Below are 17,079 nucleotides of genomic sequence, written 5' to 3' on the forward strand. Positions count from 1 at the left end.
GGTCCCTCCAGGACCAAGATGGCGCCCACTGGATCCCCCATGCTGAAGTGTCCTCCCCCATTTCCACAGGGGGCCTGGTCCTTTCCTTGGCTGTAGATCTCTGCCATAAGCTGCAGCTCTTCCCCCAAACTGATGCCAGTCATACCACAAGACTTGAGCGAGTGTCTGCATCTCCATTTTTCTTTCTCCCCAGCTTCCTAAATACTAAATGCTTACTTGTTAATTTTTGCAAATGTACTTACCTTTGCACCGTATAGGTATTTGCTGTCACTTTTCCTTTAGGCTCATATTAGTGTCTCTCCTACCTACTCCATAAGCTGGGAGCTCCTCCAGGGTACAGAGCAGGTCTCCGCCTTCCCTTCCAACCATTGGTGCTTGCATTTCTAATTACTGGCTGTCAGGAAGTTCCACCTGAGAGCTAACCCTCAGGTTACAGTTGGAGCCCATTTCCTATTTGTTTGGGGACTAGATGTGTGATAAATCTTTGGCCACTGCCACCCATTGGCTGGTCCCCAAGGTCAGTTTGGGGATGTGAAAGGTAAAGTGATTCCTATTGCTCCTAGCATCCCATCCTGCCAAGGCCAAGGATAGGTGAGCCATTCCCGGGGAGAACATCTCTAAGGGGCAGTTGGGCCCCAGTGGCTGGGTCAGCACAGGGAGACCTGAGCCTCAGTGTGCAGCTCACCCTCTGCTGCACCCACAGAACAGGCTGTTTCCTTTAAGGCTTTCCTCAAGTCCTCATGGAAAACAAGCTGGAGCCACGATGGGTGGGGGGGGGGGTTGGGGGTTGCACGCAGAGCAGAGTTTATAGGCACTTGCCTTTTCTTAACGGCTCCCTCCTCACACATTCCACTGCATTTTTCCCTTTTATTAACGTGGCATCTTTCCCAGGCCACTTTATGGGATCTGGTGTGTTTTCACTTATGCCCTCATTGGTTTGGTTGTGCGTCGCCCCAGGAACGGCCTTCCCACCTTGATGGTGGCCGCCCCACGTGCCTGTGTCAGGATGCGGGCAAAGGAGCCTTGGTGGGTGCTGCAGGGCCCCTGGGCTGGTCTCTCCACTGAACCTCCCCCCCTACCACCACCAAGGTTCCCCTGTGTTTTTCCAGCATTTAGCACTTTTCCACATTAGGGTCTCACCTCATTTGTACCCCCAAATGATACAATCCAGTTTGATGACTCACCCAAATCCTCTCTGACTTCTGGCTCTTGTCCAAAACTCAAATCTGCCCCAAAGGATGAAGAGGAAGATTTGCCACAACTGAGGATTTTCAAAGGAATGTGCCGCCAGCTCTGAAGGCAATTGCCAAAGAAGAGTTCTAAAAATGTTTGCGTTCCGAGAGAAGACAGCTTTACAAGGGGCCCACTTTTCAAAAGCATGGCACGTGTTTCTGGAGAGTCAAGCTTTGGCGTGTTTATAAAAAAAGACACGTTACTTTCGGGAACTTTTTGCTCTTAATCCTTCTTTTCTTCTTAGACTATCAAGAGGGTCCAGACCAAGTTTTGGAGTTAGTCTTTCTCTCTCTGAGCTGCAGTTTTAGAAATGTTTCCCTGAATCAGTCTCCTGGTATCTTGGAGACCAAGGTCAACCCCCAAACCCACCACTCTGTTTCACCCAGATATTCAGTGATAGGTCTGATGGCAAGCCCATGACCTCGGAAAAGATGCTTGCCCTCTCTGAGCTACAGTTTCTTTCTCTGTAAAATGAGGGTAATAATACTGATTCAGCAGGAATGTGAGACTTAAATGAAGTGATGTCTATAAAGGCCCTGACATGTTAAAGGCACTCAGGAAATGGTAGTTTTGTTACTATATACTATAATATTTGCATAGCAACCTGACAATATTTATTGACCTCCTTTTGAGAATCTCCTTTTGTTCCCCTAATCCATCACCTTGTCCGTCCTAGGCCTTTTCTGATGCAACCAATCCTTTCTGAGTTGTCTGTGGACAAGGTCAGACTCCCCATTTTGTGCTCAAGGGCAAGAATCTTGGAATCCTTTGGGAAGTATAGTTCTGGGATCATTTTCCTGCTGTCAGGAGGCTCTGGAAGAGGCATTAGCCCCACAAGACTCGATGTGGGAAGTTTTTACAGGTACCACCCATCTGGCAGGCATATGTAGCTTTGCTGCTAGATGTAGCTCTGTCTTCCAGATGGAGGGAGCCCGGGGGTGCTGATGTAGGACTGGTTTCTCTCCGCTTAGAGCCAGTGTGGAGACATTCGTGGATCTGTCACCTCCTTCCAGAACCCTGAGGTCCTAAGGCAATGTGGATGGAACTGATAGTGCTCTTGACCCTGAAACCCACAGTCGGACAATCAGCTGACCACCCCTCCGTCATTTCTATCCACCCCCACTGTCTCCCAACATGCAAACATCCCATGCACATGCAAGCACACACACACATACCCTCTCATACCCATGCATTCACGTACACACACATGTGCGTAAACATGCACCGACTCATACACGCACACATGCATTCACACACATACACATGCATGCATGCACATGCACCCACTCATACACGAACACATATATGCACACACACAGTCTCACACATGCATGCACACACAATGGTATTTCCAGGGGGAGGAGGAGGATAGTAAGGATAGCAGCAGTAAAAACACTGGATGTTGCTTGGTAAGAATTACATTTATTCCAATACTTCTCAAGGAGGTGAAACAGGACATAGAGGCTTCTAGGGTTAGGGTTTACCTAGCCACATTCAACATTTTCTCTAAACGAAGGCGGATGGCTATGGCAGTAGCCAGATGGCTGAATTCTCCTCCGCCAGCATCATCTCCTTGAATAGCACCAGTCAGAGGCTCCACCGTCTATGTCTCATCTGTGCCTTGGTAAAGACTCTGCCTTGCCCATTCATAGCTGCTATCCAGCCCTACTTAAGTTAGGCTATTTGGAGAACTTAATGCTAAAAGGCATCCTGATTCATCACTTCTGGTCAAATGCTTGTGGTCCCAAGGGGCAAAAACCCATGCACACTAACACATGTAAAAAGTGGAGACAGGGTCGTCTAGTGTAAGGATAAAGAGATTTGCAATAATTGAAGTACCAGGTCTCTTAGAAACTAACTGAGATGACTCCTCTTCTCTCCTCCTGGCTACAGAGTCTCTTGTTTCAACTTTTCTCAGTGCATAATTTTGGTTCATATATGATTTCATAATATGGACTTAACACTAGTTCTCACTGAACATGAAATTTTAGTTTTGCTCCCTACAACTAAATGGCTATAGAGTCTGTGCTTTTGTATTGCAAAGTCTTGAGAGAAAAAAACAAATGATGGCTGTCTAGCCAGTAAGTTGGTTGGCCTTGAGGATCTGTTCCTGGTCAAACTAGCTTTGACTGAGAATTGAAACACGTTGTACAAAACCTGTGTATTGGTAGCAAGGGCTGAAAGTAGGGAAACAAATTCCTCAAACAGGCAACGGTGGCATCCCACCCAAGACATATCTGATAAACACACCCGGGGCTCACCAGAGGGACAGGTAGTGCCCACCCTCCATGAAGCCATCCATCTCAGGAAAGGTCGGGGGTTGGAGGGTGAAAGCTGGGGAGGCAGCTCTCCAACAAAGTAACTGCTACCTCCTTAGAGTCTGGGACAGGCAAGAGTTCCCATAAGAAAGCTTCCTGAGATAGTGTCCTGTGAAAATTGCATGCAACTGGGATTCAAAAATCCTGGCTGTGCTACTAACCCATGAATGGCCTTGGGAAAATCGCTTTCCTTCTCTGGGCCTTGGGTTCTTCATTTAAAAAAACAAAACAGAAACTATTGAATTAAATAATCTCTAAGTTCCTTCCTACTCCTAAGAATCCCCTAAGCCTATATCCCCACCCCCTGCCCCTTTTTCCCAGAACTGCCTTAGAACAGAGCTATTTGACCCATGATTTTGGTGGGGTCTCCGCCAACTGCCTCTTTCCCATGACAAAGCACACATCCCGGGTGATTAGTTCCTGTCAAAAGCTCTCAAATCCAGCCCTGCAGCCCTCCAAGAACATCCAGGGCCTTCCCAGGGGCTGGGGGGCAGGAATCCTGATTTCAAGAAGCAAATTTATTTCCCAGGTTCTGGGAGGCTCAGATGGCCCCAAGCGTGCTCTCCCTGGCCACGCTGGGAAGCGGTAGCTGGGTGCCAAGGAGTCTTTCCACCAGGAACTCTCCAGGAGGGGCCAGCAGAGGCTGTGGGGATGGCAGAAGCTCTAGAGAGGGGTCAGCTCTCATGATGCTGGGGAGAGAGACAGAAAAGGCGGTGGGTTCCCAGGGGAGGACGGCAGGGGCAGGGGACACTTTTTTGAGTTTGCTGGCAGGAAATGAATAACATTCAAAGAATATGCAAAATACCACACTAATCAGCACCTGTTCCCTTCGGAGCCAGACATTCAAGCTCATGGCATCTGAGGTTGAGCCTGGATTTGGGTCTCCCCAGGGGAGGAAATACAGTCCATCAAGATCCATTCATGTGTTGAAAAAGACACTGTCCTAAGTGGGGTGGAGAAAAGGAAAGTGTCCTTGCCCTCTGTTGCTCCTTCCTGGCCCCAAACGGTCCCCCCACCCCCCTTTCCCCCCAGCTCAACCCCAGGCAGATGGCTGCAAATTCTGCAGGGGCCTCTGAGCATTCCCTTGGCTAATCGCCACATTCCAGAAGAGCATATGTTTCATCTCAAGCCCACAAGGTTTGCAGTTCCAAGTGGAGCCAAAGAGAAAACTTTGGCTCGGGCTGCACATTTCTCAGGAGAGGTGGGGGTCGGGGAGGTTGAAGCTGTCGTGTTGAAAACGGTTTGAGTCCAAAATCTGCAACACCCCCTTTTCCAGTTTGTAATTCCTCAGGGCACCTACCCAGGAGATGGTGGGAGCAGAGCTGCCTCCTCTAGTTCTCATCTGAAGGCCAGCACATTCTTCCAACCCCCAGATTCCAGTTGTAGCCCCCTTTGCCTGAACTCATGCCCTTCCTTCATCAATGGTCCAGAGCCCAGGGCTGTGTGGAATTAGGGAGCACCAAAGGGAGGTGACTCCTGATCTCTCTCTGCCTCTTAAAAAGTGCCTGGGGAGCGGACGTGGCTCAAGCGGTTGAGCACCCGTTGCCCACATGGGAGGTCCCAGGTTTGGTCCCCAGTGCCTCCTAAAAACAAAAACAAACAACAAGCAAACAAATGAAAAAACTAACTCTGGGGAGCTGATGTGGTTCAGTGCTGGAGCGCCAGCTTCTCACAGACGAGGTCCCAAGTGCCTGAACCTCATCTCCCTTTGCTTCCACGGCAAGGGGAGGGGAACTCCTCATGACATTAAGTGCTGAAAGAAACCAAGTCTGGAGGAGGCTTCAGGGGCTGAGGTGGGTGGAAAGAAACGAGAGGGGTAAGAGAGTGGCGAAGAAAGGAGAAGGCGCAGGAGACAGAGGTCGGGTGGAGGCAGAGGGGCAGAAAAGTGTCTTGGGCTGGAAAAGAGGGAGAGGCGGGGTCTCTTCGGGTGGTCGGGGTAAGAGAAGGGTGGGAAGGTGGGAGTCCCGCTTCTCTGGGGGGTTCTGCTCAGTGGTAAGCTACGGGATTTCTGACAGCAAAGTAAACGGTGGTGTGCTGAGTTTACCCAGCTCCAATAAGCAGTGTTCGGAGTGTTTAATGTTTCCTTCCCACAGAACTAGTCGACAGGCACGGAACTGCAGCCAGCCCCTCACTGTCTGCTTTCTGGGGAGGCAGGGAGTGGGGAGGTCAGCAGAGGGCTGTCAGCAAAGCCGGGGTCCCTGACCTCAACTCAGGCCGTGGAGACTTGTATGCACTCTTGGGAAGTTCAGCTAACATAGACCCAAAGTTTCCCATTGAGGAGGAAGAGCCTAAAACACAGTCATCTCCTTCGCGCCACCTCCTCCGGCAGCCCTCCTAGCCGGGCCGGTGCCCGCACAGCCATCTTCCCCATGCAGACATAGCCTGTTTTGTTTTGCGCATCATACGCTCTTTATTAAATGTCTAACTGGCAGGACGTCGGGCTGAACCCTGCCAATGGGAGTGAAGGTCTCAGACAGCCGTGCTTATGCGGATGGAGGCAAAGGGCAAACATCAAGAGCCCGAGATAAATCAGGAGAATGTCAGCGCGCCAGTGCCCAGAATAAAACAAGCGCAGGCTGCCTGCACGATGTGCCGGTGGGCTTTGTGCTGCATAAGGATGAATGGGTTGAGATGGGGGGAAAAATAGCTTTACTTCCCTTCAATCCAGGGAGGTTCCTGGGAAGAAATTGGCTTGCGAACGGCTTCTTAAATGACACTGGGGGGAACAGTTGGGCCAGCAGGGCTGATTTCAGAGAGTGGAGTGGACAGGTTAGGAAGGAGGAGAACTGGGAAGTGAGTACGTGAGGAGAGCAAAGTGCAGGCTTAGAGAAGGAGGACGTGGGGCAGAACAGAAAGCTCTTTGGGCACAGAGCCAGAAGCTTGTCCAAGACCGCAGCCAAGAGCTGGAGTCCTGGGCTGCCGTTGCCCTGCCCCCGTACACACTCAGTGAATTCGAGGTACCCAGGTGGAGGGGATGAAGGGGCCGCCGTGACACAAAGAGGCAGCCCAGGCCGATGACCAGGACTCTGGAGAGAGAGGAAGGAGACGCAGTAGTCCTAGTGTGTGCACAGCAGGGTATGGGAGCAGCCAGGAGGGATACGGTTCAACAATGACAACAACAACAAAAAGCCAAAAGCCCAAGGTCCTTCACTGCTTGGGAGTCAGGGTCCACAGAGGGTTTGCAGACGCTGGTGGCAGTAACGGTGGTGTGTGTGCAGTGCATAAAGCTGACACAGCTACTAGGATATTTGTGCCATGAATTCAGCCCTGTTTCCCAGAGCCCCGATTACTTCATCTCCACAAAATCATTTTAAACCAGTCGTCTGAAAGCAGGGAGGTGGGAGAGATGGGCAGTTTTCACATGAGGCCCATGGAGCACGACGAGCTCCTCCCCAGGGCAAGGCTGGGAAGGGGAGGAGGGCTGGTAGAAGCTCACAAGCAGGCAGGGGGCTTCCCGCCAGAGCCTGTTTCAACCAGCACAGCTCATTTTTATCTGTTTTATTTGCTGGGGTTTTTGTGTAAGAGTTCCTTGAAGGAAAGACTTGCGACTGTCCTGTTTTGCTTTTAAATCGTTTGGAAACCACTAAGGTTTATTTTTTCTTAGGTGTCCCCACTAGCTTTAAATAGCTATGATTCTACGAAGGGACATGCTATGGACACGTGTACCAACTTTGGGGCGCAGTTCCCAAATTCAACTATTCTGGCCTATTGTCAGATCATGTGTTCTCATTTTGTTGTTATTCAGAAAACGATGATTGACATGAGTATCTGTAACTCTCCCTTCTTGCAGGAATGGGAAAATCATAGCACAGACGCCACCATTCCTCCAGCTTGTGCTCATGGCAGGCATCACTGATCGCTAGGGACACTGTCCCACTGAGCCTCGATAAAGTGACAGGCTCCCTCCCACCGTGCACTCCAGTCAGCTCCCTCCAAACAGGAAGAGCTGGTACCTAAGCTGAAACCTCTCAGCTAGCCCAGGTTTGGTTGGCTGGTCAACTCCAAGAAGTCAAGTGGGAAGTTACTACCACCACCACTGCCCATCCCAGTGTCCTCCCTGGTTTCTAGGTCTTTAGGACAAGGTGCAGGTCCCTATTTCTAACAGGAGACTAGTCCTGGCCTTAATTTGGAGGCCAGGCCTTAAAACTTTCCCTGTTAGCTGCCTGGGCCTGGAGAAAGAGGTGTGCAACCGAGGGGAAATACAACCCCCTCACACCTTGCACTCTCTTCCAGGTTCAGGGACATTTACCATGAATGACTTTGAACTCCAGCTTGAGACCGTCCCCATCTGTTTACTCTCTACAGTAACTGCGAAAAAGGCTGTTGGGACAAACTTTAAAGGACTTCGAACTTGTATAAAGAGGAAGTATGAAAAGGGCAGAAGCAGACCTGTATTCCAAATCCAAATCTGATTTGGAAAAGATCGATCTCATTCTATTGGAAGCATCCAGCCAGGGATGCACGGAAGTAAAAGCAGGGAGTTCAGGAACAGTTTGTGCACTGGGGGGTAGGGTGGGTGGGCACAGTAAATGAATCAGGACAAAAACATGTGTTAAAGGTGTGTGCAGGCAGGGATGGATTAGATGGATGGTTTCCAACATTTTAAATAAGCAGAACTGTATGCTGAAAAGAAATCTTACTGGGCTTCCTAGCCCAGAAACCTAGTAAAAAGGAGCAGCTCTGGTTGAAAGTGGAGAACAGGCCTGCCTCTGCGCTCTGCTACCCCCCATCTCTCCCCTGCTCCCACCCCCTTCAGAGAAGGGCAGTGACCGCCTGGGACCATCCAGCCAGACTTAAACTTGGTGCCCATGAGAAAGCTGACACCTCCGCAGCAGCCCCCTCCGTCTCAGCTCCCACCCACCCCTGAAGGTCCAGTGCCTGGAAGCATCCCTGGGACAAAGTCCCAGTAAACACAAGTGAGATGGAGGACTCTACAACTACCCTCCTTTATGCGATTTACAGAGCACTTTCCTTTCATGGGAGTCCTCTGGGAACGACGTTCACCTTGAGCCATCTCAGCCCAGACCAGTCCCTGGGAGGGGCTTCCAGAGCCTTGAATCTTCGGGCTCCCTCCGAGAAGCCTCCTCCGCGCTCTTACTTGGTCCCTGGGCCACGCTCCTGTGTGTCTCGCATTAGCACAAACACTCGGGGCGGGGGGGAGAAGGCTCACGTCGTGGGAGCGGGGGGCCTCCGCCCTGCCCAGGCGCCCGCCCTCCCTCGCCGCCCCTCTCCTCCCAGCCCCGGCCCCCCGCGCAGGCCTGCCAAGTCCCGGCTCTGAGAACCCGCCCGGCTCCCGAGGGGGCACCCGGGGGAGGCGGAGCCAGGCCTGGCGGGGCCTCCAGGTCGGCCTGCCGGGCCCCGGGGTTTAATAAACTCCGCGCGAGGTTTTCAAAGGCCACTTGATCTTCCCCATCAGGCAGCCCCTGTCTCCCTTTCAGAGCCGCGGGACTGGAAAGAAAAAACCGCTCAAGGAACAAGGCGGCCAGAGAAAGCCGAGCCGCGGGGCACCTTCCATGAATTTCTGATGAACACACGGCCCTGACTCCTGGGTCCCAGCCCAGTGCAGTCAGGGATGTTAGTTTAAGTCATTTCGCACGGTTCACTGGCTCTCTGAGGGCGCCTTGTCTCCGGCCTGCCCCTCTCTAACAAGCTCTTTTGACTCGGGGCTTCTCCGAGCAGGGACCTCAGACAATGGCCGCTTTCAGGGGGCTTGGCCCTGCTCGGGCGGCCTCCGGCTCCCAGCGCCGGCCGCGCTCCCCGCCGCTCGCCCACCTGAGCGCCCCGGCCCCGAGCCGGGCACCCGGCGGGCCCCGCGGCGGACCCGCTCGTCCCTTCCCTCCCGCCGAACGGCCCCGGCCCCCCGGGGCCAGTCAGCGCCGTCTCGGGAACGTGCCGCGAATGGCGGCGCCCGGGGCCGGGCGAGGAGGAGACGGCGGCGGAGGGCGGCGCGGCCCGGAAGCCAGACCTCGCGAGGCTCCCCGCGCCTCCTCGGACTTGGAGCCATCTCCCCCTCTCCGTGGGCCTAACGGGGTGCGGGCTTCCCCCGGGCCGGCCGGGTGGATGGAGGCGCCTCCAACGAGAGGCCAGCAGGCCTGGGGTGTCCCCTCACACGCGTCTGAGGGGGTCCAGCGAGGGGCAGGTCGCCTGTGCAGGCCCCTCGAGGCGCCGCGCCTCTCCTCAGCCCCGGGCTCTCGCCCTCCTCCCCTCCCCCCTTCTTCTCCAAGGTTCCTCCCCCACCCAGGGTAGCGGGGACCAGACTTCCAGTCACCACCCCCCCCTCAGTCTCCCCCCCCCAGCCCTAAAGTGTCTTCAGGAGAGTCTCCCCGGGAAGAGGAGGCTGATTAGCCAGCAGGTGAACTGCCATCTATGTTTAGACTAAACCTCCAGCCAAAACAAACAAATAAATAAAGTTCAAATCGGAGACCAATCAGTGCTTTGACTTAATGAGAGTGTCATTGGGAGCCTTTGATGGTGATCTTTGACCTGGGGCGCTCCGGAAGGCTTTTGAGCCACCATTCCACCGGCATTCCGCTCTGGGAGAGGCTCCGTCCAGCCTGCTCCTAAAGCACCTGCCATCAATTAAAGGTCCCCTCCCCAGTGACCTAGGCCCCTCCTTTGGGACCACAGGGTCTCTCACCTTTCGAGGGGCCCAGGCAGCCTGGCTGTGCCCTCCCCTTCAGGGACGCTGCCCGAGCAAGCCATTCACCCAAAGGTGCCTGCCCTCACAAGCCTCCCTTACCTGACCTGCCTCTCCCTGCTTCTTTTGTCCCTACCCCACATTAATAACCCACTTTCTTCAGGAAGTGCAGTTTGATTAGAAATAGTGTGGCAGGTTGAAAGGACAGTGAACCGGGAACGCAGGACTCAGTTCTAGCTCTGCCTCAGCCACTGATTTGCTCATGGCTCTGGGCAAGGCATTTGTGCTTCGCAGCCTCCTCAATGCCTCAGGACATCCTCGGATTGGAGGTGTTGCTTACAGGTTAGTCCCCGGATGTCCAGTGCTGGCATCCTCTGCAGGGCTCATAAGAAATGCAGAACTCAAGTCCTATCCCAGATCAACTGAAGGAGATCTTGCCGGGGAGGCTCAAGCCAGGTGATTCCTGGGCCCACTAACTGTTGAGAACCGTTGTCTTGTCTGTTTGAAACTATGGTTTTAATTGCAAATCTGCCTTTGTGTTCAGTTTGAACTTGTTTTAGCTCTATTCTGGGGAGGATTTCCCAGGAAGCTAATAACCCTTTGCACAGGATCCTGGGAGGAGCCCCAGGACATTTTTTGTTCATACTTCCAAGTTCTTTTCCTGAAAGAGAGCCCTCCCAACTTGTAAAAGCTCAGGCCCCACAAAATCTGGATTGGTCCCTGGTTAAACAAGTTAATGGGTGACTATGAGGATTTAAGTCTTTTGTCATACTGGCCAGCTCTGACAGCGAGTTCATCTTCAATTTCTCTTGCATTCCCCATCTTTTGTGTAGTCCAATATTCTTTGCACAGTGGGAGCTATAACATCACTGCTGGCAATCACTATGGTAATCCAAGAGGTTGGATTCCAATGACCCTTGGTGGCCAGAGTTAGAGAGAATTCCAGAGACAGAGAGGCGTGTCCCAGGTTGGCCGAGGTCTCCAAACCCAGGCTTTACTTTTCAAAAGAGCCTGCATCTCAGTGGGTGTAAAGGCATTATATAAACCAAGTAGTACTAAAGCGTTGTAAGATATTGCCAACCAGACAACACTTAGGCCCAAGGGTCCTTGGTACAACCCACGGCCACCTGATGCCATGATTGTGCCCAGAACCTTCCACTGCATCTCTGTTGCAGAAAGCAGACCAAGGCCTCCTGCGGACAAGTTCCCAGGAGTAAGATTCCTGCCCAGCCTCACCCACAGCCACTCACTGCTGGCCCTGAGCAGGCGTCCTGCCATGCACTGCTCTCCCTCCCTTCCCTAGCGTGGGCCGCAGAACTGGGCAGGGAGGCCAAGGGGAAGAGAACAGGATGTGGGTAGAGGGCCTCTCCTCTCCCTCTACCCCCTGCGGCCCTTGGCAAATCAGGGGAAGGAGGAGGAAGAGGAGAAGGAAACCACATCTGGTTTGAGTGAGGCTCCCAGCAGGGAGAGCTGGGCCCTGCAATGCCAGAGGAGAAGGCTGGGGGTGGGGGGGCCGGCGCGGCAGGGAGGGCTGGCAGGGGTCCTAGCCAATCTAGGAGAGGCGAGGGAAAGTAGTCGGGCAGGAAGAAAGCAAATAAACAGAGTGGTTAAGACAATAATAATAAAGAGAAGAGTCATTAAAGTGAAGAATGGAGATTGTGTCACACCCAAGATAAATAGAAAATAAACGGCGGCGTAGCCACTTCTACAGATGTTTGGCACCGAGGGAAGACAGCTTAAAGATGCGTGGAAGATGCCGGCCGACCACGGCTCCACCAGCAGCAGCTGGAGAGCAGGTGGACGCAAGCCCCAGCCAGAGAGGCCTCCGTGCCAAGGGAGGCCTCCCCCGAGATCATTCCATCGGCCTTCAGCCGCAGACCGGCCTGCCCCTCACCTGATCCCAGCCCCGGCGTGGATGGAGGGCCAGCAGAGAAGGAGAGGGAAGACATGCTGCCCCCGAAGGACGCTGGGTCCCTCTACCACAGCAGCTGCCTCCTTCCCAGCCCCAGGCCCCTCCCTTCCCGAAGGCCCTGGAGTCTCCCAGGCCTTGAGAGGGAGGAAGTTCTCCAGGAGGTCTCGCTGAAGTACTTCCCTTTACTGGTCGGTTCGCAGTCTTGTCACCAGGCTCATTTCACTGATTCTTCAGGAACCAAGGGATAGGAGGTAGGCGTTTTCCTTCCTGGCATCTCAGGTTTCTGAGCCGACCTTTGAATGGTATCACAGTGTGGGGAGCGCTGGGGGCGGGGAGAAGCTCAGCACGTGTATGGCATTCACTCACTGGCAGGTGCCTGGCACAGTGCTTACCCACCTCAGACATTGCAAAGACAAGTAAGACCCAATTCCTTCCCTAAGGACACTTCCAACCCAGGAATAAAGGGAACGAATAATCTTTGTGTGTCCGTCCCATAATAAGCACTGTGCTGGGCACCCTGGGGTGGTCTACCTCATCTGGCCTTCCCAATAGCCCTGTCAGGAAAGTCCGAGGCCCTCCTTGTCCTCCCAGAGGAGGAGGCTGAGGACCAGAGAGATGAGGTGGTGTTGCCTGTGCTGGCAAAACCGGTGAAGAGCGTCAAGGCCAGGCCCGTCCACTCCCAGGTCCAGCTCTTTCCAACACCAGGAACGGCCATAAGGTGGAGCGACCCGTGACAACTGCCAGCTGAAAACGTGTGCTGTTAAGGAATACAAGAAAGTGTTCTCCTGCTCCGCGTCCACTGCTGCCCCCTGCCCTCTTAATTGGAACCAAACTCCGTCTTTCTGTTGTGCGCCCCAGCGAGGGGGAGCCAGCACATCCCATCCCCAGCCAGTTCCAAGGGTCTACAGGTGTCTGAGGAATGCTAATGGCCCACGAATTGGGGGAGGGTCTGCACGGGGCCTGCCTGTGCATTTGCTTCCCATTAGGCCCTCTCCTCTTCCTCACCTGACCCTCCCTCCCCCTCCAGCTACAGGCAGCTTTCATGAGCCAGTTCCCCTACCCAGGCTTGCTCTTCCTCTGAAGCCACTGACGCTGCTTAACAAGACACAGATGGGGCAGGGCATGCCTGTTGTCCACTTCGCCCCAAAGAACGGCAGACAGACAGAAGGAAGGTTGGACAGTCCAATAGCAACACCACCCCCTAAAGGAGGAGAGGCCTCAAAGGGCAAACGGTGCTCACGGGTGGTCTCAGTAGGGCTGGCGGGGCTGACTTGCCTTCCCAGGCCTGGAGAGGCATGGACTGGGGAGAGCAGCGGTCTTCAGACACAGGGCGAGGGACCCAAACAGGAAGAAGAAAGACTAGCTTTGAGTCAAGGCGTGGGCCAGGGAAGGTGCCCTGAAACCTTTAGTTAACAGACAGGGGTGCCCAGAATCTAGGTAACTTAAGTCAAAACAAACTGTGTTAAAACCTGCTCAGAAACTAGTCAGACAGGATGGAAACTCATTTTCCCCTCTATTTCTTAGATCTCCCCTCTGGCGTCACCATATTCTCTACCTCTTCAAATCCTATTCAACCTTCACATCTCAGTTCTCCGAGAGCTTTCCCAGATATTCCTGGACAGAATTAACCCTTCCTTTCTTTTTAGTCCTACAACACACTGGCTGCATTTCTTTGAATCCAATTTCACTATAACAGATCCAAGTACGGATTTATTTTCATGTTTCTCCTCAGAACTCTCTATTTCTTCAATTCCAAGGATGAATGTCTCCCATCAATTCTGGAAAATTAGATATTGCCATTCTCCCATTCTTCCAATTCTTCTTTTTCTACAATTCTATGTAGCGCTAACTTGGGCCCTCATGTTCTACCCTCTATGTCTCTTAGCTTCTCTCTCATATTTTCTGTCTCCTTACCTTTCTGTGCTTCATCTGATCTTTTTTTTTTAATATATTTTTTATTTATTTTTAAAAGATACATAGATCACACAAAATGTTACATTAAAAAAATATAGGAGGTTCCCATATGTCCTTTTCCCCACACCCCCCACTTTTCCCACATCAACAACTTCTTTCATTAGTGTGGTACATTCATTGCATTTGATAAATACCTTTTTGAGCACTGCTACACAGTATGGATTATAGTTTACACTGCAGTTTACACTCTCTTCCAGTCCATTCAGTGGGTTATGGCGGATACATAATGTCCAGCATCCGTCCCTGCAATATCATTCAGGACAATTCCAAGTCCCAAAAATGTCCCCATTGATTTATCTTTCAATTCACCAATTCTCTGTTCAGCACTGTCTAATTTGATGTTTGACACATCCCTTGAGCTTTTATTTCAATGACCATATTTTTCATTTCTAGAAAGTTCTATTTGCTTTTTTTAAAACAAATTTGTAAATTCTTTTTCAAAATACCCTACCCTTTCCTTATAGTTTCTATTTCCTTTTAAGCTCTTTAATCATTTCAAATGAAGTTATTTTAAAGCCTCTTTCAGATTGTTATATTATTTTATGTTATTGGAACACTAACCCAGTTTGATATGTTTGCTGACTTTCCCTAATGGCATATCATTTCCTCATGTAATCTGTAATTTCTTATTGTTAGTATAACTTCAAAGGGAATTTTATTTTGCCATGAGAATGTTTTTGCTCTGGGGTGCATTCCTCTGAATAGTTTTGCATTTCTTTCTGCTTGATATCCTGTGATTTTTACTGGTCTGGGGCCTATTTTCACATTAATTTCTCAGCTTGGGAATTCCAGCAGTGTACATGCAGTCACTATAGTCACATAAAGTTCAGGCCTGGAATGTCTACCTTTTTTTCCTATTCAGAGTCCCACTAGGGACAAGCTTAGTTGTCACTATCCTAAGTCTGTAAGTAAATGTTTCCTAACTCTTATTTCCAGATGTGCATCCTCACCAGGTCCTAATTTTTGCAGAAATCTCAATTTTAGCTCACTGCCTCTTATAACTAGAGATCATGTCACCTGCCCCCATTTGGCATCAAGACTACAGCTCCTAGCACTTAGGGCTACATCCATTCTGGTGTCCCCCTTGGTCCCACCACTGTGAATTCAGCTATTGGAACTTACCATTCAGACTCAAAGTTCTACATTTGCTCACTGGTAACTTTTTCACTGTGCTTTGTATTCTAGTTTGTGAGTTTCTGCAAATGTATCAAGTACTCCTTTAAAACCCTCTCTAGTTCATCTTTGTTTCTCCCACTGTGAAGCACAGTGCTCAGTCACAAGCTGCCTTATTTGTCCAATCAAACACAACATCTCAGACACCCACATGGAAACCCTTCATAGACAGAATCCCACAAGCTAGTGAGGTGTGAGGGTGATCAAAAGAGGTGACCCAAGGAAAGAGGAGAAAGGAAGAGAGGGAGAAGGAGGAAGCACCAGCCCTAAAGCAGAGTTATGGTTTCTTTCCTAAGAAGCAGTGCAGGTCAGAAATTGAGATTTGGACCAAGAGTTAGACCTGATTCTAGTCTGATCTCGAGCACAAGCTGGGTGAGCTTAGAAGAGTCATTTTGCCTTCCTGTAGCTTTGACTTCTGCATCTGTAAAATGCAGGTGGATCCCAAGATCACCCCCAGGTCTGACAGCCCTGAAGGCTACAAGTTAAGAACACAAAGTGGACACGACCATCCTGGCTTTCACTCAGGTCTCTCATCTTCTCCCCACCCCAGGCACCCACTGGACCTTGATTTCTCCCCAACTCTCTTCCTGACACCTAATCCTCTCCTTCCCACCAGCTTCCTTTATCTTTCCCTGTTGTTCTTCCAAGTCTGCCTCTTTTCTTGTCCTATGTCTGTCGAGGAAATGAGGTTGGGGGCTCTGACAGCACTCAGCATTCCCTCCAGTGGTGGGTGATGAGCCTCATGGGGACCAGGTGCGGAAGCAGATGACACCGTGACCCAGCGCCTGGGTGCTCAGAAACGTGTCAGCCTCCAGCATTAGAGATTTTCTGCGCTTTGGACTGGGGACCCTGCCTCTTAATGAGCCTCTTGAGCCGGTTTAGAAACAATGAATCAAAACCAGCTGGAAGGCTGCCCTCCGACCCAGCTAATGACTTGTTTATTGTCAGAGCAGCAGTGCGTCATATAAGGGAATTTCAAAGTGTCACTAATTGGCAGAGGGCCAGTAAATAGCACCATATAAATCTGAAGGTGCTTCCACCAGGGCTGAAAATTGTGGAAGAGATACAGATGAGGAGAAGGGCATTGCTGGGGCAAGGCCATAGGTGCAAGGTGTAGCACTCTTGCCAGCTGCTGCTCCTGCTGCCCTGGGTCTCTGCGACTCTGGGGGACATCCAGGAGTCTGTTCTGTGATTGGGGAAGCAAAAGACCAAGCCCTATGATGGTGCTAGTCCCATTCTTGGTGACACTGTACTGCATCCCTCAGCCCCATAATGTCCAACCTCCTAGGCACCCTACTATGGGAGAACAAAGAACTAAGGGGGTTATTTGTGGTGGAATCAATGGATTCTGTAGGTCTAAAACCCAAAACCTTTATACCCATTACCTAGAAATGTTCTGTTTACAGAAGTACTTTGGCAAGACCCGTACTCAGCGGGCCTCTTAGGGACAGACCTAGGAGGACCAGGAAGGAATAACTCAGAGGGTCAAAAGGAGTCCCTTCTCACTCACCATACCCTATGAGCTCCTACTAGGAGCAGGGCCAGGAGCTGGGCCAGAGATGGGTGATCCATGAAAGAACCAGAGGTGCCTTCCTTATCCACCCCATTCATACAACCTGATCCAGCAGCTGGCGCGGGAATAGGAAGCCTTTGCCTTGAGGCCCTGCTGGAGGATGGATGGTTTACCATGGCAGCCTGTGGAAGGGTGCAGCTCTGAGGGAGGAGGCTAGAGGCTGATACCTCCCCTGTGCTGGGCAGTGGCAGGCCCCAGAGAGTCCAGGAAGGTTATGACTGCAGTATCTAGAAGTCACCTGTGGAGAGGTAAGAAGGCA

At 51.6% G+C, this 17,079-nt stretch overlaps 1 pseudogene; it reads left to right on the forward strand.

Annotated features, from left to right (window-relative positions):
- The window catches only part of LOC101435685 (glutathione peroxidase 1-like), a 29,703-nt pseudogene extending 16,522 nt beyond the window's left edge, over nucleotides 1–13,181 (forward strand).
- Nucleotides 13,182–17,079: the final 3,898 nt, after the last annotated feature.

The sequence above is a fragment of the Dasypus novemcinctus genome, chromosome 27, assembly GCF_030445035.2.
Source record: "Dasypus novemcinctus isolate mDasNov1 chromosome 27, mDasNov1.1.hap2, whole genome shotgun sequence".
In the NCBI taxonomy this organism is placed as follows: domain Eukaryota; kingdom Metazoa; phylum Chordata; class Mammalia; order Cingulata; family Dasypodidae; genus Dasypus; species Dasypus novemcinctus.